We start from the raw sequence: 23,253 nt of genomic DNA on the forward strand, positions 1-23,253 counted from the left end.
TTATTACAAATCGAAAATTCACCTGAAGAAATACATTTGATCATTAAAATGTATCATTCTGTTAAATATTTTTTTTATTTCAGAATCTTGTCTTTTTATTCAAATAAAAAAAATCATTTGTTACATTTCCTATCATGAAAATGCCTTCACTATTTTTCTTTTCTCTGACTTTTTTATATACTCTTTTTCCATCTCCATCCCTTGTTAGAATACTGCTTTAGATGAACACCAATGCTAAAACACTGCACGCTCATGGTAGGATGCCATTTCCCCTTCCTCCTGTTTTGCAGGAGATTTAGTTGATTGCTGCTGTAAACATGTGTTTATCTTAGGAAAGTCACCTGTCATTTAAACTACCATGGAACTTTAAGTTTGATTTTAAAAGCTGCTTAATATTAAAAGCTGAAAAATGTCTTCATTTATTATTTGCAAATTATGAATTTGCTGATGATGCCTTTATAAATATGCAAGCTGCACACAGCATACATACCTTTGCAACACTATACCAGCTGCAGCTCTGACACTGTTAGGAGTTCTCTCTAGTGTGTTCCCCGTTCCTTCTGTTTCTTGTCTGGTTTTTCACCCTTGTCTGTTTATTTCCAGGCTGGGCGGGGCTGCTCTTCAGTTTCACTCAACTCCCAGTCTCCACACCTGACGCTCATATCCAGTCAATCAACTCATCTGCCTTGTGCCATAAAAGCTTGGTTCACATTCCCATCATAACCAATTTATTGTTCAACTTCATGTGTTACAGCCTGGCTCCCAAACCTTCTGGATTACATGTATGCTTTTTGGATTCTTGTTTCAAGCTCCAAAATCACTGTGTGTTTGTTCTGCAGATCATATGTTTGTGCTGCCCAGCCTGCCCGGCCGTGTTTCCTTAGTTTCTCCACCTGAGGTTGTCTGTAGATTGATAACTGCTAAACTTTCAGTAAAGCTTCCTTTTGATCATCTTTGACTGTTGTGTGTGTCTCTGCGTTTTGGGGTTCAGTTCATGTATGCCTTTCCTTACAGTCATGTTGGACACAGTGTCAAAAAGAAATTCAGATTGAGCTTTTTGCATGATAGAACTCGAACTTTCATTTCTGCTTTGAACTACAAACTTTTCAGATTGAGACTCCTGAGGCCATGCAGCGACTTCCAGTAGTGATGCCTGTCAGGATCATGTTTTTTTATTTCCCCAGTGCATTCAACACCATCCAGCCCAGGCTGCTGGGGGACAAGCTGCAGGTAGCTGGGATGGATCACCACCTCAAAACATGGATTTTGGACTACCTCACACAAAGACCCCAGTTTGTGAGGGTGAAGGGCTCCGAGTCAGATCTGCTTCTCTGCAGCACTGGTGTCCCGCAGGGAACAGTTCTGGCTCCTTTCCTGTTCATCCTCTACACCGCGGACTTTTCACACAGTACGTCATCATGTCACCTCCAGAAGTTCTCTGACGACTCTGCTGCTGTTGGCCTCATCACTGATGGGGACGATACAGAGTACAGAGGACTTATTCAGGACTTTGTGGACTGGAGCCTGCGGAACAACCTCCAGATCAACGCTAGCAAAACCAAGGAGCTGGTAGTGGATCTCCGCAGGTGTAACAACCCCCCACCTGCACCAGTGAACATCCTGGGAATGGATGTTGATGTGGTGGAGTCCTATAAGTACCTTGGTGTTCACCTAAAAAATAACCTGGACTGGACACACAAAAAATATGCCCTTGTCAAGAAGGGCAATAGCAGACTGTTCCTGCTCAGGAGGCTGAGGTCTTTTGGAGTGCAGGGACCACTCCTGAGGACTTTCTATGACTCAGTGGTGGGCTCAGCCATCTTTTATGGAATAGTCTGCTGGTCCAGTACCATCACGGACAGGAAGAGGATGGACAGACTGGTAAGGAGGGCCAGCTCTGTCCTGGGATGTCCCCTGGACTCGGTGGAGGTGGCGAGAAACGGAAGGATGATGGCTAAGCTATCATCCATGTTGAACAACACGTCCCACCCTCTACAGGACACTCTGACAGCACTGGGCAGCTTCTTCAGTGAGCGGCTGCTCCACCCTCGCTGTGTAAAGGAGAGGTATTGCAGATCTTTCCTGCTGGCTGCTGTCAGACTGCACAACAAACATAATGCCCGATAGCATACACTGAATATTATATATTCTGATATGTATATTGTATTCACCCTCTGTACTATGTACAGGTATACAAGGGCTGAGTATCCATTTACCTGGATTATTGTATATACACATCCTCTTTGTATATTCCCAATTTTATTCTATTTTATTTTTTCGACAAATAAAGGACCTGAATCTGAATCTAATGTCGTGCCATCTTGATGGTAGCAAGTACCAGCTCCCCTTACAAACAGTAATAAGGTCATACATGTCCAGACTTGCATAGATAGCTTCACAGTCACAACAAGTGAGACCCAGAAGAACCTCATTCACTTACAAGAATGACACATGCACATACTCATAGAGATACAAACGTATACAAATATAAACTACACAAACAGATGTGCACCAAGAAACCTATACTTCCAGTCATATCTCAGAGTTGACTAGGTCAATAAAGCTTGTCACTTGGAATGTACATGTGAAATTGGCTCACATGGAAAGAGATTAAAAATGATGAATCACCTGGGTGCAGATATCACCCTATGTCAGGAGATTATGACCAGGGAAAATATGCTCATTTCACCACAGTTTCCCCACACATACTTAGCCTGTTAGAATTCTAAACAAAGAGGTGTTGCTATTATGATAAACAGGAATGTACATTTTCACCTAATAGTGAATTATAGACCCAGAGGGTAGATACATAATAGTATATCAGTTCAAAGTTCTAACCTGTGCAATGCCAGCATCTACGGTCCAAACATTGACAACCCCGTCTTCTTTCATGGTTTTTTCACGGCACTCACCCTATCATTATCAGTGATCATGCACCAGTCACAATCACCTTGGGAAACATAATAATAAAGCACCAGCTGTTTTCCAGCTGAATTTTATAAAGACTTATGAATCCTGCTAGCCCCATTATTTTTCAGAATGGTAACACAAATAAAAGAAAATCACTTATCCCCTTACTTAAACACTGCAAACATTAGCTTGCTCAAACCAGGTAAAGACCCAACTGTGCCATCTAGCGACCGTGCCATATCACTTAAAAATGTTGCTATAAAAATTATATGTAAAACCCTGGCAAAGAGATTATTCAGTTATTCCTGTTATTTCAGTTCTGAAATCGCTGGGGAGAGAGCTTGAAAATATACAGCCCCTGTGGACCATTTGCATACTAATGATCTGGGTGGTCACCTGAGAGTCATTAGCAGGGTCGTTGGTCGGGTTGTTCACCTAGTTTCTGTTGAGGTGTCTCCCCTTTGTCTGCTGGATCACATGGTGGTGAGTCACTGGGTCTCCTGGAATGGTGGTAATGTTTGTTTTGCTGTTGGAAGGAGTGGAGGACTGCATTGCATGTGGGTGATAGGAAGTGCCTCAGGCCACCACCTCTATTTAAGGATGGTTTTTCCAATTTGACATGGATAGCTTCCTTGACACCCCTTTCAAACCAGCGGTCTTCTCTGGCCAGTATCTTTACTTGGCTGTCCTCGAAGGAGTGCCCACTCTCCTTTAAGTGTAAGTGGACTGCTGAATCCTGACCCGAAGAGGTGGAGCGTCTGTGTTGTGCCATTCTTCTGTGGAGAGGTTGTTTGGTTTCCCCAATGTACAGTTCCTTGCATTTCTCCTGGCACTGTATAGCATAAACAACATTACTTTGTTTGGGTATTGGTGTCTTGTCCTTTGGGTGTACTAACCTCTGTCTGAGAGTGTTGCTGGGTTTGAAATGAACCGGTATGTTGTGTTTTTGGAGGATCCTCCTAAACTTCTCAGAGACTCCGGACAGGTAGGGGATCGACACGCTGTGGCATTTGTTTCTCTCCTCCTCTCCTTTGCTGGGGTCTCGCTTTCTTGATGTTTTGGTGAAGGCCCAGTCTGGGTAGCCGCAAGTTTTGAGAGCTGTCTTAATATGGTCCTTTTCCTTCTTTCTGCCTTGGGATGTGGTGGGTATTTCTCTGGCCCGGTGTTGGAGAGTTCTGATCACACCCAACTTGTGTTCCAGTGGGTGGTGAGAGTCAAACTGAAGGTACTGGTCGGTATGTGTAGGCTTTCTGTAGACTTCAATGGTGAGATTTCTGTCCTCAGTGATCTTGACTGTGCAGTCCAGAAGGGCCAGGCTGTTTCCTTTTACATCTTCCCGGATGAATTTTACATGCTGGTCTGTTTTGTTGAGGTGATCAGAGAACGCTTCCAATTCTTGTGTTTGAATTTTGACCCAGGTGTCGTCCACATACCTGAACCAGTGGCTTGGCGCAGTTCCTGTGAAGGATGTCAGGGCCTGGGATTCCACCTTCTCCATGTATAGATTGGCAACTATGGGGGATACTGGTGAGCCCATGGCACAGCCATGTTTCTGCCTGTAGAAACCTTCTCTGTATTGGAAATAGGTGGTGTTCAAACACAGGTCCAGCATGGTGCAGATTTGGTCCGGTGTTAAGGTTGTTCTTTCTGGAAGATTCTTGTCCAATAGAAGGTGCTCGTGGATGGTGTCTATGGCGCTGGCGGTGGGGATGCACGTGAAGAGTGACGTGACATCATAAGATTCCATAGTCTCTTCTGGAAGTAGTGTGAGTCCACTGACCTTTTGAGCAAAGTCTTGGGAGTTTTTGATGTGGTGTGGGTGTTGCCAACCATGGGAGACAAGATGGAGGCCAAGTATTTGGAAATGTTGTATGTTACAGAATTGATGCTACTTACTATGGGTCTGAGAGGGGTCCCTGGTTTGTGGATCTTGGGCAATCCATATATGCAAGGGATGGTTTCTCCTGAATATAGACGGTAGTATTGTGGTCTGTCGATGGCTTTATCCTTTCCCAGTTTCTGTAGTAAGTCTACCACCTTCTTCTTGTATGAGCTGGTCGGGTCTCGCTTGAGTTTCTCATATGTAGCGGTGTCTGTCAGGAGACTGATTATTTTGGTGTCATAGTCAGTGGTATTGAGTAAGACCGTGCACCTACCTTTGTCAGCTGGTAAGATGGTGATGTTCTTGTCCTTGGCTAAGGATGCAATGGCTCTTTTTTCCTCATTAGTGATATTGGAGGTTTTGCACTAGCTAAAGCGGCTGTTACCTTAAGTCTAATCTGTTCTGCTTCTGCTTCCGGGAGTTTGTTGTTTCTGATGACTGTCTCAGTGGCTGTGATGAGTTCGACACTCTTCAGGGGTGACTGAAAAATTCAGACCTTTGGAAAGCACTTTCTCTTTGGTTTGTGTAAGCTCCCTGTCTGATAGGTTTTTTACCCATTTCTCCCGTTGTGAGTCAGACAAGGATGTGTCCTGTTTTCCTGTCATGGAGAAGGGGTTAGTTCCGCTGGGGTTGTGTTTTGCCAGTAGGGTGGTGAATTTTCGGATCTGACTTTCCTTGGTCCTGGTGTGTTGGGTGTACTGAGTCCTGGAAACAGATTTGGCTATTTCTTCCATTACTTCAGAGGGGAGCAGTAGGTGTAGTTCCTCCTTTCTTTCGTCTAGCTTGGCTTCCAGGGTATTTATGGTAAAATGGATTTGTCTGATCTTTTCATTGAGTAAACGTTTTTCCGTCATGTGAAGAATTAACTGGGCTCTGTGTCCTTTTACCGTTGATCTGATGCGTAGACAGGTGGGAGTCATCTTCTGCTGTCGACATCTGAGGTTGAAGCGGAGGTGGTTCTTAAAGTCCACTAACTTCTTGGCTGTTTTCTCAAGCTCTCGCACCAAACGAAGGGTATCTTTCCCAAAATGTGATGCAAGATGTCTGTGTAGATTCTCAATCATCCAGGTCATTGTATCCAAGGTAGTTTTCTATGTCAACTGGACTGGGTTTCTTCTCTTGAAGACGTTTTGCCTTCTATCCAGAAGGAAAAAGGAAACAGCCTGGCCTTTCTGGACTGCGCAGTCAAGATCACTGAGGACAGAAATCTCACCATCGAAGTCTACACAAAACCTACACTTACCGACCAGTACCTTCAGTTTGACTCTCACCACTCACTGGAACACAAGTTGGGAGTGATCAGAACTCTCCAACACCGGGCCAGAGAAATACCCACCACATCCCAAGGCAGAAAGAAGGAACAGGACCACATTAAGACAGCTCTCAAAACTTGCGGCTACCCAGACTGGGCCTTCACCAAAACATCAAGAAAGCGAGACCCCAGCAAAGGAGAGGAGGAGAGAAACAAACACCGCAGCGTTTCGATCCCCTACCTGTCCAGAGTCTCTGAGAAGTTTAGGAGGATCCTCCAAAAACACGACATACCGGTTCATTTCAAACCCAGCAACACTCTCAGACAGAGGTTAGTACACCCAAAGGACAAGACACCAAGACCCAAACAAAGTAATGTTGTTTATGCTATACAGTGCCAGGAGAAATGCAAGGAACTGTACATTGGGGAAACCAAACAACCTCTCCACAGAAGAATGGCACAACACAGACGCTCCACCTCTTCGGGTCAGGATTCAGCAGTCCACTTACACTTAAAGGAGAGTGGGCACTCCTTCGAGGACAGCCAAGTAAAGATACTGGCCAGAGAAGACCGCTGGTTTGAAAGGGGTGTCAAGGAAGCTATCCATGTCAAATTGGAAAAACCATCCTTAAACAGAGGTGGTGGCCTGAGGCACTTCCTATCACCCACATGCAATGCAGTCCTCCACTCCTTCCAACAGCAAAACAAACATTACCACCATTCCAGGAGACCCAGTGACTCACCACCATGTGATCCAGCAGACAAAGGGGAGACACCTCAACAGAAACTAGGTGAACGACCCGACCAACGACCCTGCTAATGACTCTCAGGTGACCACCCAGATCATTAGTATGCAAATGGTCCACAGGGGCTATATATTTTCAAGCTCTCTCCCCAGCAGAACTGAAGAAGCCTTCTGGATTGAAGATTTCTTCAAGAGAAGAAACCCAGTCCAGTTGGCATAGAAAACTACCTTGGAAACAGTGAGATAGTGATCAATTCTCACCAAATTTTAATCTGCACAGAGGCACTTGTCGAGGGTGCCCTCGATCTCCTTCACTGTTTGCAATCTTCTTTGAACCATTAGCAGCAATATCTGACAAAAAAGACATAGAAGGACTCCAAACAAAAAACATAAAGCACAGAGTAGTCTTAATGCAGATGATGTATTACTTTTTCTTCAGAATTTACAGGCCTCACATTCTAAGGTAGTGGCACTCATAAAGGGATTCTCTTCCAACTCGGCTTACTCAGTTAACTGGTCTAAATCCTTAATTTTACCAATTAACTGCAGGTTCCAACCCTTATTGTCTATATCACTTCAGCTATGAAACATTAAATACCCTCACTTGCTGGAAAGGATTCTTAGGATTCTTCGATGCTCAGAACACAGTCTTACTATAACAGATGTCTTTCAGATAATGCTGTATCTAAATTTAAGGAAGTGATCCCTGTGCTGATCCCAGGACCACCATGTGCTTCTCCAGGGATCAGTCATTATAATCTTAGCCCTGCAGAGGTTGACTCTTTTGCTGAAGGTGCAGCAACCTCACTGAGAATCACGCTTGATTCTGTTGCCCCCCCCTGAAAAAGAAAATAGCAAATCAGAGGTGTGCCCCCTGGTATAATTCACACATTAGGACCCTCAAGCAGAAAGTGAAAGACTAGAAAGGAAGTCGTATTCTTGTAAAATAGATAGCTACTATTTAGCCTGGAAAGACTGTCTGGTAGTTTACAAAAAGGCCCTCCGTGAGGCTATAACAGCTTATTTGTCTTCTTTAATTGAAGAAAACCAGAATAATCCCAGATTTCTTTTCAGCACTGTGGGCAAATGAACCAAGAATCGCAGTGTTTTAGAGGCACGTATCTTTTCTTCCCTTAGTGGTGAAGACTTTATTAGTTTCTTCACTGATAAAGTTCTAGCTATCAGAGAAAAAGCTAACCAGGCCATCCCAACAACTGGACCATCACCAGATGTGCTGACTGTGGGAACCTACAGGGTCTCCAATGAGCCTGTAGTGTCTTAGGAAACGCGCAGCTAAACTGCCAGCAAAGAACCAGGGAGATGTATTTTGCAGAAATTTCCTTTACTGGAAGCGGTGAAAACTGTGAAGCACATTACATATGCTGTCAGTACAAGTCAGATGTTCGTACAGTACATTGCACTCATTTATAAACATTTTCGCATATAATCATGAAATATTGCATAAAACATACAGGTAAGTATATAACATAAACTTACGCATTGCCTTGTTAACAGATCAACGTGGATGGCAAAGTTTTACAATGGATTTGGATCCGATATTCCATGCTAAATCAGCTCATGGCCTCTGTTTACTGCCACGAAGCGGGGCCGGAAGTGACAAACTGAAACCGGAAGTTGCTCTATTCGAAAGTATTACAAAACAATGAATTACAATTATAAACAACTTCGAATGTATTTCTTAACCTATTAACATTTTTAACACATATGAATTGACATATTTATTATTTATAACTTATCTATCAAAAGTGCCTAAAGGTGGAAAAACGTTCAAAACGATTGCAGGTAAGTACTTGGAGGTAAGTAGCATATGTCTTAACTTGCAGCCTTATTTCACAGTCCTTGTCTGGTGCAACTTAGTCAAACATTCCTCTCAAAGTTTTGTTCTCAACAGGCGGATGGTAGATGAAGGGTCCAGTAAGCCAGGTTGACTTTGCTAGTTGAGACGGTGTCAGCGACCTGGAGGCATGATCCGCAGGGTTTTCTTCTGTCCACACATAGTGCCACTGTGTTGGCTTTGATGACTGGCGAATGCGTTGCACTCTATCGTGGACATACGTGTAGAATCTCTTAGACTCGTTGTAAATGTAGCCTAGGACTACTTTACTGTCCGTGTAGAAGTGAAATGCGTCTAGCTGCTGGTCTAACTCGTCCTCGATTAGATCTGCCATCTCAACAGCCATGATGGCTGTGCAAAGTTCGAGCCTAGGTATAGTGGGCTCTGACTGGGGTGCTAGTCTAGCTTTGCCCATCAAGAATCCTACTTCAACTGTGTTGTCTGGTTGAGTGGCTCTCAAGTAGGCTACACTGCCTATTGCCTTAGTTGAAGCATCAGAGAATAGAAGTAGTTCCTTGGTCTTTGTTAGACTGAGTGAGGTAGCTGTGTAGGTTCTTGGGACATGAAGATCTTTCAGATCTGCAAGGGAATGTCTCCAGGTTTCCCATTTGCCTTTCTTGCCCTCTGGAAGTGGTATGTCCCATTCTGAGCATTCTGAGGTAAGCTCTCTGAGTAAGGCTCGTCCTTGGATTCTAACTGGTGCCAGTGGGCCTAGAGGGTCAAAGACACTATTGACTGATGACAGAACACCGTGCCGAGTAAATGGCTTGTCTGAAGTGGCCACTGAGAAGGTGAATGTGTCCTCCTTTGTCTCCCAAATGAGACCTAGACTTCGCTTTGACTGAGCCTCTTCACCACCAAAATCAAGGTCTTTAAGGGCTGCTGCACAATCCTTGGGACAGAATGCCTCCATGACTGCTTGAGAGTTCGAGGCAAACTTGCGCAGGTGCAAGTTGGACTCCGCGAGTGACGCTTGTGTTCTCTGGAGCAGGTTGATTGCCTCGACTGGAGAGGGCACAGAGATCAAGCCGTCATCAACATAAAAATGCTTCCCTACGAAGTTGACTGTGTCGGTGCCATAGTCCTTTGCTCCTGCTTGGATGGCCTTTCTCAGTCCATAAACAGCAACTGCGGGAGATGGCAAATTTGTGTCAAACTCAAAAACTGGGACAAAGTCACAGGCTAACATTGATATTTATTGAAAAAAATCTTCCTCAGCTATAACAGGGAACCTTTTGATATATATATAGATATAGATCTATATATAGATATAGATCTATATATAGATATCTATATCTATAGATATATAGATATTTATATATCTATAGATGTAGATATATATAATAAAATACCAGCAGGCCAGCTCTAATAGTCAATTGATATCGCGGGCCAAATATTATTACATTGCGGGCCAGAGTTTGACACCAATGGTCTAGATTGTATCTGCTTAGCATGTGTGGAATCTTGGAGTAACTTTTGACCAAAATCTGTCCTTTAACTCACACATCCAAATAGTCTCTAGACCTCTTTTTTCACCTGAGAAACCTTGCAAAGATCAGGAAACTACTGATGCGGCATGATGCTGAAAAGTTAGTTCACACATTTGTTACTTCCAGGCTGGACTATTGTAATTCTTTATTATCAGGGTGTCCAAACAACTCTTTAAGAAGCCTCCAGGTGATCCAAAATGCTGCAGCTAGAGTGACATCAAAAGAGATCACATAACTCCTGTACTGGTGTCTCTTCATTGGCTGCCCATTAAATTTAGAATAAATTTTAAAGTTCTTCTTCTGACTTGTAAGGTCCTCAGAGGCCTAGCTCCATCCTACCTGGAGGAGCTAGTGACACCTTATCATCCCAATAGACCGCTCCGCTCTCAAAATGCTGGTCTACTTGTGGTCCCCAGAGTCTTTAAGGGTATAACAGGGGGATGAGCATTTGATAACCTGAAAGACCTCTGTCACCCTGCTGGGTCATGGCTGCCTCTCCTCTCCTCTCCTCTCCTCTCCTCTCCTCTAACATCATTGATGATGTTATTTCTTGTATAGTTTCTCTGCCCCTCCCCCGTATCCATCTACAGGTCTAGCCGCCTTTATAGCTGTATGCTGGCCTGCCGACCTCCAACCCTGCTGATCCACTACTCTTATACCAGCAGCTTGTATTATTAATGTATTTCTATGATCTCTGCCTATTCTCTCCTCTACCTGTCCTCCCACTTCTCCTCTCTCTCTACCCAGCCGGCCATTAGCAGGAAGTTGCGCCTACATGAGCCTGGTCCTGCTCAAGGTTTCTTCCTGTTAAAGAGGAGTTTTTCCTTGCCACTGTTGTTTGTTGGGGGTCAGGCCCTGGGATTCTGTAAAGCACCTAGAAACAATTTTGATTGTAACAGACGCTATATAAATAAAGATTGATTTGATTTGATATTAATTTAGCAATCTCTAAGAATCCATTTGAAAAATGTCAAAGTCTCTGGTTCCCAATTATCTCTTCCATAACTTAGTGGGACATGGACAGCTCGGCCCTGCTGCTCTCAGTCTGGGTGGGGAGGGCTAGTGGTGGTGTGGCGTGTCCATGGATCCCTATTAGCTTCGTCGGGTTGTGGGACTGTGGCTTTGGTCACGGGATGACCCGGGTTCAGCCATTTGGGTGGAGGTGGTCGGGGATACCTGGGGTGGGCCGTTGTGGTTGGATACAGTTGGGCATATGCTCTTGGCCCTTATAGGTTTGACTGTGTCTCTGCATGCTGGTGTATCTGGGCAGTCTGGCTTCGCTTGGCCAGGGGTTGTGCTTCCCCAAGGTTGGGGACCCTACCTGAATTGAGGGGGCTTGGGGGTGAGTACAACCTGCAGTAGAATGCTGCCTGGGAAAGATTACAGGTGGGGGAAGGTTAGCTCAGAGAAAGTGTGTGTGTGCATGTGTGTATGTGTATGTGAGAATAGGTGTGTGTATGAGAGTGTATGTTGGTGTGTGTATGACAATGTATGTGTAATAATTTGGATATGTGTTTCTATAAAAAGACTGGGTCAAGGGATAGTTAGGTTGTCAGACTTCATGCCCTGGCAATTGACTCTGTTATTGTAGGGTTATGAACTCTTGAAGTCTTCATTCAAAGAACACGCAGATTAGCAGTGACACATGTGAGGTATTGCGATCCAACAATGAGTGAATGAATACTTGCGTGTATGTATCTGGACACGTGTGAGGATTTGTATGGGAGGCCGAGTGTGCTCCTATGTCATGACAGGATCCTTGCATCTGCACCTTGGGATGGTGCGTACCTTCTTTCCCGCTTGACATGGGGCAGGGTATTGCTGGCTCTGGGTGATGCTGAGCCTTTGGGCTGCCTCTATTGTTGACCCACTGGGGTGAGCAGACCCAGCTGCCCGGTCTGGGGCGTGAGGGGACCGTTAATAAATTTAAATAAAAAAGACAATAAAAAAGCAGCCCTACCTCTCTGTCGACCAGCATCTTTATTGTCAACTAATTTGAAATGCACATTAGATAACTAGAGGTTCAGCCAATAGTGCCAACACTCCCCCCCAAATATTTTAACTACACCTAGACAACATTCCCCTCAACATACATACAATCCAACACTTCACCACATGTATACATGCAGGTGCACATACAAACATATTCAGGGTTATAACAATTTTATTTATAAATGTGTATACCGTATGTGTATGTGAAATACCATCTTGGTTGGTGTGCCCACGACTCTTGGTGAGGTGTGGGGGTTCATGCTCTGAAGTGATTTAAAGTCATTTCCATGACTAGTTGCCACTTACCAAATGCTCCCTAAGTTGTTGTTGATTTGCAACAATTACTGAGATGTGTGCTGCCATCAATTTAATAATGAGCTGATATTTTCTATTAAATGAGATTGTGATATTTGCATATGATTTCATTCTATTTATATACATTTAACATTGAATCTTTTACTTTTTCTATCAGTATTCTCTGTGTCACCCTGCAATACCTTTCATTTTTGACTTTTGTTTAAGATTTCTACACACTACACTAACTGCACAGGATGTTACGGATGACGTCTCTCTTTTCACAGAGCAACACTGCCGCCTGCTGGTCAAACACATATACAAGCAAGAGCCTTCAACGTTTAAAAAAACAACAGGTTTTGTGCTTCACAATGATACTGTAACAGCTTTTCTCACAAATAAATATTACACTACATACATAACATTTATCTATTGGGGAATGTGAAACAAAAACTCGATTTTTTTTTAAAGTCATCTGCCAAATGTTTGACATATTAATGTATCATGTGATTAGACAGATTGATAGATCAACAGATAGCTAGATAATTTCTGGACTTGGAGGTATATCTGTGTGCTTTTCTCTGTGTATCCTACTCAAGCATATGGAGACTGTTTACGTATGTGTGATGGTACTCACAGTTGATTCTCCCTTTCTCCTCAGGCCTCTTGCATGTTTGCTTTGTGCTGACATATGGTGCTGCAGCCATTTATCTGCACCTCAGCTAGACACACAGGTTACTGGGAAGGTACGTGGGAGAGAACAGTGCTGAGCTAACACAGTTTTCTTCCACCTTCATCTTTGTTTACCTCCATTGTTCCCAGCTTCTGTGTAGCACCAAAGAGACCTGAATGATTTATGTGTGTGGTGACAGAAGCAAATGTTTGGGTCGCAGTGGTGCCAACATGCTGCTTTATCCTAGGTTCTTTTTTTTGTTCTTGCCTTGTGGAAATATCCTCAATACAATAAATAAAAAACACCGTTTTTGTTTTGTTTTACTGACTTTGTTATAAGATAGTGATTTGATTTATTTGTATCATTGTCATTACACAGATGTAGAAGATGTATGCTCTTTAATCTAAACTATCACAACGAAAGAATACAACAGACGCTAAAATCAATGTGCCAATCTTATTTTCTGTTGTCTAGCAGAACCAGACACAATATCAATATCAAATGTTGTGTTGTGAACCAAGATGCACACATAACAGCAACAATTGTTTTTAATGCTTTAACAGTAATGTTAAGAAGGATATGTTAATTAACTAAGGACTGAAAGTCTTCTAAACACCTAATATTTGGGACATTTATGGAATCCAACATGGAATTTCCACTAGTCTAAATCAATATTGATATTAAATAATATAGATAAAATAGATCAATGTCATCTCTATTTCAAAACCATACTATATTACGTAAGCAAAAATGCAATTTTTTTTCTTCAGTGCATAACTGATGGCACCGAAGTGGCCAAGTATCCAACAACTCTTGCAAAAGTTTACTTTCTAATTTTCAAATAGCTACTTTTTAATGCCTGATTTTTCTTTGAATCACAAGCTTTTTTTGTAAAAGTTGATTCAGACGTCAGATGTTAGTACATGACAGTAGTTTTCAACAGTCAGATCAAGGGGTCCAGCGGTGGTCCTGGTGGTCCTGGCTTTACACCCCTTTCCCAGCACACACTAGACATTGTCCTCGCCCAACCCCTTCACCGTGTACATACGAAAAAAATTACATCGTTCTGCATAAACTCTTTATCAAGCCACATGTACAGCACCAAATAAATTAAAAACATGATGAATATAGGTATAAAAATATATATAGAATTCTGTATACGAAAAGGAAACAAGCTTAGACAGAGGTGATTAAAAGAATGAACAAAATAAAGAATAACATAAATGACACAGTCAAATACAATGAATTAATATTCCACTATGAATCCTCTAGCTTTCATTTTCGATCATTGATTAATTGATTGACTGATTGACTTTGAAGTGTTTGTTAAATATGGAAGCCAAAATAAATTAGACAAAAAACATTTAACACTGAAAGAGTGAGGCAGGATTTAATCTAATTAAACTACATAATCTGCTGTAGCGCTGTTACTTTTTGCATGACTTCGTCAATCAATCAATCAATCAATCAATCAATCAATCAATCAATCAATCAATCAATCAATCAATCAATCTTTATTTATATAGCATCTGTTACAATCAAAATTTACAGAATCCCAGGGCCTGACTCCCAACAAGCCTCAGTGGCAAGGAAAAACTCCCCTTTACCAGGAAGAAACCTTGAGCAGGACCAGGCTCATGTAGGGGGAACCTCCTGCTGATGGCCGGCTGAGTAGAGAGAGAGGAAAAGTGGGAGGACAGGTAGAGGAGAGAATAGGCAGAGATCGTAGAAATACATTAATAATACAAGCTGCTGGTATAAGAGTAGAGTGGATCAGGGTTGGAGGTTGGCAGGCCAGCATACAGCTATAAAAGGTGGCTAGGACCTGTAGATGGATACGGGGGGGGGGCGGCAGGGAAACTATACACGAAATAACATCATCAATGATGTTAATGATGAGAGGAGAGGAGAGGAGAGGAGAGGAGAGGAGAGGAGAGGAGAGGAGAGGAGAGGAGAGGCATGACCCAGCAGGGTGACAGAGGTCTTTCAGGTGATCATGATTCTGGAACCCGGCAGCCTCAGCCTATATCAGCATAACTAAGATGTTAACCTAATAATTAGACGACCCTCTAAGTATGATAATTTATCTGTCTAGGATAATAACTGCAACTACAGAAAATTATTCTGTAAAATTATTCTAAATTTAATGGGCAGCCAATGAAGAGACGCCAGTACAGGAGTTATGTGATCTCTTTTGTCAATACCTGTCAGAACTCTAGCTGCGTCATTTTGGATCACCTGGAGGCTTCTTAAAGAGTCATTTGGAAACCGTTTCTTAACCACTTTATCTCTCTCAGGGTCACAGGGAACGGTAGCTAAGGCTGGGCGCTCTGCAGCTTCGACTGGCCATTGGGTAGCACATTTACTTAAGGATTTATGTTATATTTTCAGCTGAAACCTGTACGTGACAACATGACAATTTTCTGCCGCCCTGATATCACAAATGAGAACTGCTGGCTGGACCCGCGTGCTTACTTTAGGCCTGCTGAAAATGTGTGATTTTCTAAACTCTGTGTAGTAAAAAATACACTTGAATTATTTTTCAAAGTTGAGATACAGCAGGACTGCTCTGATCTGGGGCACCCACCACTGACTCTGCCTTGAGGCACTTTCTTCTCAGCTCCTCATTAACAAGTGCCACCTGAGACAGGACAGGCCTGCTGCCTCTGGGGGGAGGTGCAATCTGAGATGGATTTCTATAAATTTTCCCCTCTGCGCAGTAACTCTTTGTATGAGTCTTTTGGTTTTATTATCACTACGTCCCTGTTCTCTAAAAGAAAGACAACCCTCTACCAGATAGTAGACTGAAACACATACAATCACTATATGGCAATTTAACTGACTGGTCGGTCTCTAGACCCTGTCCCAGCCAACTGGGCCAACTTCAAGTGGAAATAAGATCACTGAATCAAGTTTGCTTAATTATCCTGCAATTTAAGCTGATTTGTTTCCTTGTTGCCATAAGGTTCAATTACTTTTATTGTGAAGTTTTGAGAAAAGTTCACTATATTTGAAATAGACTTAGAATAGCTCAAACAACAAACAACAAAACATAACTCCCATAATCAGTGTGCCACCATGGAGCTGAGTCGCACTGCTCCTGTGACTCAATAGTAAATATATAACAAATCTCATCTCAGTTTTGCTTCTAAACTTACTGGAAAGACAAAGGCCACCATGACCAACAAAAATGCAACCTGTCACATATGTCTTTTCATTTATAACTCCTTATCAACATTCAGGGCTTTTATCATACTTTTCACAAATTGTCATGTTCCAATGGATAAACAAAAACTTAAGCACTTCTCATCAGTGGTCCTGTCACAAGCATGTCTGCTCTTGCAGCCAGGTGTCCCTGGGGGGGGGGGGGGGGGGGGGGGGGGAGAGAGAGAGAGAGAGAGAGAGAGAGAGGAGAGAGAGAGAGAGAGAGAGAGAGAGAGAGAAGAGAGAGGAGAGAGAGGAGAGAGAGAGAGAGAGAGAGAGAGAGAGAGCGCGCAGCCACAGCATACTCCGGATACCATCCTGGGTGTGTGGTATCCGGAGTACGGTTTGGCACAACCACTCAGTGAAACCACAGGCTCCACCTCCAATGCTTCAACAGTGCAGTACATTCAGCATTTTGTCTTATTATGTGTACTAGTCTTGCTGTGTCTTTACAACATAATTCTCTGCCTTTTCTTTTGGTGTGTGTGTGTGTGTGTGTGTGTGTGTGAAGGGGGGGGTTGTCTTGTAAAGTCGAACAGAGAGGACAGTCTTCCATTAAGAGTGCTGAAAAACACACGTGCACACATATGAACACAGAACTGTTTGTCTCATTTATGCAAACACAGAGTCTGTGGGAATTCTTATTTGGAAAATTAAAATAGATCTTTCTGAGGGGAATCTGTAAAGATTTTCCAGTCAGTTCACACATGTGATGACCAAAATCCATAGTTTTTCTCAGCCTCCCCCCCCCCCCCCCCACACACACACTTTTTGGGTCAGGTCAGGTTTAAAATCAAAACAGAAAAGTAAATATGAAGGCCTGATGTTTGTATTGAAACTTGAATTGTGGATTTACAGTCGATTCTATACCAGATTTCTTAGGTCTGAATTTTGGCCTATCATTGTATGATATTTATGTTAATGTCACACATGACAAATAAAATCTCTGCCTGTATAAATCCAAATTTATGGAATTATTTCACTCGTCCTTGTGCAAACATCAACTAATCTGGAGCAGGGTGTGGAAGTCAGGTCAGAGCCCAACACAGTAGCTCTCAGGGATCCCTGTGATAAAAATCTGCGAAAAACGCAATAACATGGGCAACACATAAAATATATGTTGCATTTGATCTACAGGCGGAAACTACTGCCTCGTGTATAACATTATTCAACCAGTGTCGGTTCCTGAAAGCACAGCAGTGTTCCTTTCATAATAGTTTAATACATTTCACAGTGGAAGCAGGGAGGAAGAGGGGCAGAGGGATGAAAACAGGGCCAGGTTCATGACTAGTGAGGATACATAGAAACATGCCAAACTGCCCCTTGTGAGGAAATGGAGGGGGTGGTATAAAAAAACACCAGCGTCAGAAACACAAATCCTGATGGCCAGGCTATTGTGTGGGGAATTCAAAGCAGAGGATGTTTGTGATTTCTAGTGATCTCCTTTGCTGTGCTGTATTTGACAGTCAGTATGCAATTTGAGGAGGATGTTTGGCTTAGTAATAGACTTTATTGACACAGGTTTAAATGTGTTCTTGGGAAATATCTTTAGACCCAAAGAGTGGGCTGTTATGTTTTTGGATTGTGATGGATGTATAAAAACTGTTTATAATATTCCCCATTTGTTGTACGGGTGGGGTTGATGAGGGAGAAGTTCCCGCGAACTGCCGGTGCCCAGCTGATGTTAATTGGCAATCAACCTGGAGAACTCCCACGGAGACATAAGGAGCGACACACAGCGGGACAGGAGGTTGTTTTTTTCAACTATATGGCCAATTGGCAGCAACCTGATGGACACCTTTCCGCCCAGATTGGATTATTATTTAATGTTTTAATTGTGGATGCCATCCTCGGATCAAGGAACTGTGGTACAGACCTAGAATTGAGTGGATTGTTTTACGGGGGGGGAAATATGGTGTTGTAATCTGGGTGAAGAATTAATACATTATAACTTTTCACAAATCGAATGGTTGTGTTGGGCGTTTTTAATATATGACATAACAGGATAAAGCCCCTTTTGTTGCAAAAGAATGTCAGACATTTACACAGATTCTAATAACCCTGCTGATTCAGCGACGTGGAGCATGGGCATTTATAGTGTTGAATATAAACTCCTACACAAGATCAAAAAGCAAACGCTGAACTCAATGTTACCATGATGCTGTGTAACTACAGGTACAGACAGGCTGTTGCTAGCATATATCTGCAGGGCTGATAAAATATTTCATCCTCAAATTGTTAAAATGACCCATGCTCGACTCTCGTCTTAACCATTTTATCCTTTTCAGGGTCACAGGGAGGGCACATGATTGGGCGAAGGTCCACCCCTGGATGAGTTGCCAGTTCATCGCAAGGCCCTCTATGAGCATTTTGGGGTTCAGCACCTGTCACGGACCAGATGAGAACCCAGATGCGACACCAGAGTTTGGCTGAACACCGCTTTATTGTCAGAAACAGACAACAGACAGGATTCAATGGGGAGCGAGCAGAATAGAATAGTCCGGGACAGGCAAGGTCGAGATCGGGCAGAAGGCAAACAGAATTTACCAGGGAGCAGGCAAGGTCAGAACCGGGCAGGCAGGCAAACAGGAATATGCTAGAAAGTCATCTGAACACAAATAACGATCTGGCAGGGAGCAGGTGTGCCTCCGGGGATGAAGAGAGCTCATTAGAGTCCTGATGCACAACAGGTGCGCGGGGGGAAACGACTCACGGGCATGATTGTAATTTTTTTTTTTTGGGTCATATCTTTTAATTTTTGCCATTTTTGTTCCAAAAAAAACTTGCTTGACAGCAAACTGTAGCTTTGCAGTTGAAAAGACTGACTCCTAATTAGAACCCAAAGGAGCTAATTTTGGCATTGAAAAGTTATTCCGTTTACGTTTGAATGGAAGAAACAAGTCATTTATTCATCAAAAATAATATTGCTCAGATATTGATTTATATTGAAAACAGAAAACCCCAATCACCAAACAAGAACTTACCTTATGCACAAATGAATCAATACAATTAATTAGTAGAAACTCAACAAAATCACTAATTAAACACACTTAACTAGTCATATCATTGTTTAAAGGTATATTTAGTTTGTAGCCGTTTTTGATGGTAAGGTTTATTAACTGTACTTTTTTATTCCTTTGTATTCAAATAATTTACTTGAACTTAATATTCAAATAGTATATCCTTGAATGTGTCCTTGAAATGTTTTGCTTTTTATGCTAAGTTGCAAACTCTCTTTGTCATCTCTAAGGAACAGCAGCAGAATAAGGGTTAATAATTTAACCGGCATACAAAGAGCAGCATATTAAAAGCCTTCTGTGCCAATTCCACAGAATCAGGGCCAGTTTAATGAAGAACACTGATTATTGAGAAAGTCACACTGAGGCAGAAAGTGGGATTATAATATTAAAGTGGAGAAAACGGCCGTGCTGGCAAATATCATGAATTAATGTGAAAATATGTTTTTTTGAGACAACTTTTCTTTCAAATGCAAGCATTCTCTCTCTGTGGGGAGCATGGTGCGAGCTGAGAGTGTTCTAATTTGAGAATTTTTCAACCTTTTCGAGCTGTTTAAGCTGTTTTCTTGTTCGGTTTTGTCGGTATAGTTTAATTAAGTGTTGGTGGTGTTTTGTGTTGTATTTTTAGTTTAGTTATTTGGTGTTTTGGCGTGTAACCAGCCAGCGTTTGTCTGGTTGGTTGGCGTCTGACTCCATGGTGCTTGGTGGTGGTAGTGGGGATCTCTCCCGGTTAACGCAGAGACATGGCGTTAAGGTGGGGGCCAGGTCTCTGTACACTGTGGAGGAGGTGGCCCTGGCTGTGGGGGAGGTTATAGGACATGGGGCCGTGAAGTCAGCCGCCCGGATGAACAGGGCTGTGGTGTTGTTCGTGGAGAAGGTGAAGCAGGTGAACCGGCTGGTGGAGGCCGGTATCAGTGTCGGCGGGAGGTTTGAGACGGTGCTGCCTCTGAGCCAGCCGGCCACCAAGGTTACTCTGTCGAACTTCCCCCCTTTCATTACGGACGAGTTTCTGTGTTGGGAGTTGTCCAGGCATGGCAAGATTGTTTCTCCTATGAGAAAAGTCATGTCTGGATGTAAATCTCCTCTACTAAAATACGTAGTGTCTCATCGCCGGTAGGTTTATATGAATTGAATTGAATTGAATCAGATTTATTGCCATTGTTCATGTAATACACAGTATTACACAAGCTAGGAATTTGTCTCAGTGTGACGCTGCGACATTCAACATAAAGAAGACAACACTAGAATAAGATAAATAAAATAAAATAAGACATATATACATAAATAGTAAGAAATAGTGCAGGTCAATGCAGGAGTAATGTGATGTATTGTTCGTGAGTCCGACTGGCTGCTGTACGTGGTGCTTAAGTGATAAGTCACTTGGTGTTCAGCAGCCTGATGGCAGAGGGGAAGAAGCTGTTCATGTAGCGGGAGGTTTTGGTCCGAATGGACCATAGTCTCCTGCCTGAGGGGAGGGGGGAAAACAGTCCGTGACCAGGGTGGGAAGGGTCGGCCGTGATCCGACCTGCACGCCTCCGGGTCCTGGAGATATACAGGTCCTGGATGGATGGAAGCCTGCAGCCGATCACCTTCTCGGCAGCGCGCACGACGCGCTGCAGCCTCAGTCTGTCCCTGGCGGTGGCACCAGCATACCACACGGTGATGGAGGAGGTGAGGATGGACTCGATGATGGCCGTATAAAACTGCGCCAACATCCTGGGAGGTAGTTTGAGCTTCCTCAGCTGCCGTAGGAAGAACATCCTTTGCTGGGCCTTCTTGATGAGGGAGCTGATGGTTGGCTCCCACTTAAGGTCCTGGGTGATGGTGGTGCCCAGGAAGCGGAAGGAGTCCGCGATGGTGATGGGGGAGTCCATGAGGGCAGGGGGGGCAAAGGGGCTGTGACTTTCCTGAAGTCCACAATCACTGATGATGATCCTCAATAACCGCGATGAGGATCTGAATGTGTGTTTCAAAGTCCGGGTGGATGATTTCAATTATGTCCTGTTCACCTCGTCGGCGCATATGAAGTGTTTTGGGTCTGGCGAAGCAGGACATTTGAATAAAATGTGTCCAAATGCAGCCAAATCAGCTCCGACCAGTTGCCGGAGCCGAGGGTCCGGGGGTCGACGGCCCCGGTGGGTACTGACGGGAGCACAGGTGAGGGTGAACAGGTGGGTGAGAAAGGTGAAGTCAGCGTACACGATGCTGAGACTGTGTGTGGTGTGTGTGTGTGTGTGTGTGTGTGTGTGTGTGTGTGTACAGGAGGGAGAGACAGGAGGAGTGTGTGTCGAGGTAGGTGACACAGGTGGAGCGTGTGTACAGGGGGACAAGGCAGGTGAATTGAGTGTACAGTAGGGTGAGACAGGTGGAGCGTGTGTACAGGGGGGTGAACAGATAGGCGAGACAGGTGGTGTGATTGAGCAGGGGGAAGCTGGGCTTCAGGTAGGTGAGGTGGGTGAAGAGGAGGAGCTAGGCTGTGGTGGATCAGCTGAAGCTGTGGAGCTAATGAAGCAGGAAGCTGGTTGGTCTCCAGCTCCATCGAGGCTCTGCAGCAGCAACAGGCTTGGTCCTGTGAAAGCTAAGAAGAGCAGACAGACAGGTACACAGACAGGCGGAAAACTAGGAGAGCCAGACAGCAGCGACAGTGAGGGCTGTGTGTCTGATGATGGTGACCTCCAACAAAGAAACCTGGATAGTCAGGAGGATGAATCTTATCCTCCCAAAATGTTTAAATTATTTTTACAAGAAACAAAAAATATGAAGGGGGTAAATGTTGAACACTACTTTCCTGACAAACAACAGTTTTATATTTCTGCCAGATGCCACCCAAAAAATAAGGCAGAGGGCAGGTTTTACCGATCAAGAAGATTTAGATTAAACAAGCTGATCCTCAAAGTTAGGAGGGAGCTCCTGTAAAGATGTTGGGTAATGCACCTTTTTAGTTGTTTAGCTTCATCACTGTTTTATCACTCTCTGTTTTATCCCCCACTTTTAACGAGCAGTTTTAAGATTGGGAGCTTAAATATAAACGGAGGCAGAGAGGAGAAGAAAAGAGTTTTAGTGTATAAAACAATGATTTTAAAGAAGATTAGTGTCGTGTTTTTACAAGAAACTCACAGTGATGTTTTAAATGAGGCTGATTGGTGCAGGAGATGGGAGGGGAGGGTGTTTTTAAGCCATGGCACAGCCTTCAGTGCTGGGGTGGGGATCCTCTTCAAGAATTTTAACCCAACGTCTTTTACTGTTGAACATGTTGTTCAGGGGAGGTGTATTTTAATCATGGCCGAGTTTGACCAGTACAGTGGTGCTTTTATTATTGTGTATATATTATTGTGTATACAGTGGTACAGAGAGGAAGATCTTTTTAGAGACACTCAACAACAAACTCCGGGGGTGTGGTTCGATTGATTATTTATTCTTGGGTGGTGATTTTAACTGCACTGAGGATGAGTTTTTGGACCGGAACCACGCAGAGCCGCATCCGTCCTCGCAGGTCTACTCCCATGGTCTGGTGGAAGTGTGGAGAAGGACTCACACAGGCTGCAGACAGTATACGTGGTCCCACATCAGAGAGGATAGGGTATCTTTAGCTCGTTTAGATCGCTTTTACTGTTTTAAACACAATTTTAATGTGTTTAAGTCATGTAATATTGTGCCTGTGGGTTTTACTGATTTGGTTTTATGTGCTGTTTTTATTAACAACATTTTACCAAGAAGCGCCTATTGGCATTTTAATTCAGTTTTAGCCTCTGATGTGAGTTTTAAAGATGCTCTTAGTTACTTTCGGGCTGGTTTCAGGCAGAGGAAGGGTGAGTTTAGCTGCCTAAAACAGTGGTGGGACTACGGAAAGACACAGATCAGAATGTTGTGTCAGCAGCACACTCTCAATGTTACTCGTCACATCACCGGATTTATCAGGGATCTGGAGACTGAGATTGT

At 43.4% G+C, this 23,253-nt stretch overlaps 1 pseudogene; it reads right to left on the reverse strand.

Annotated features, from left to right (window-relative positions):
• Positions 1 to 3,301: 3,301 nt before the first annotated feature.
• Positions 3,302 to 23,253, reverse strand: part of LOC130514179 (uncharacterized) — a 38,743-nt pseudogene continuing 18,791 nt past the window's right edge.

This window comes from Takifugu flavidus, chromosome 17, assembly GCF_003711565.1.
Source record: "Takifugu flavidus isolate HTHZ2018 chromosome 17, ASM371156v2, whole genome shotgun sequence".
NCBI lineage: Eukaryota > Metazoa > Chordata > Actinopteri > Tetraodontiformes > Tetraodontidae > Takifugu > Takifugu flavidus.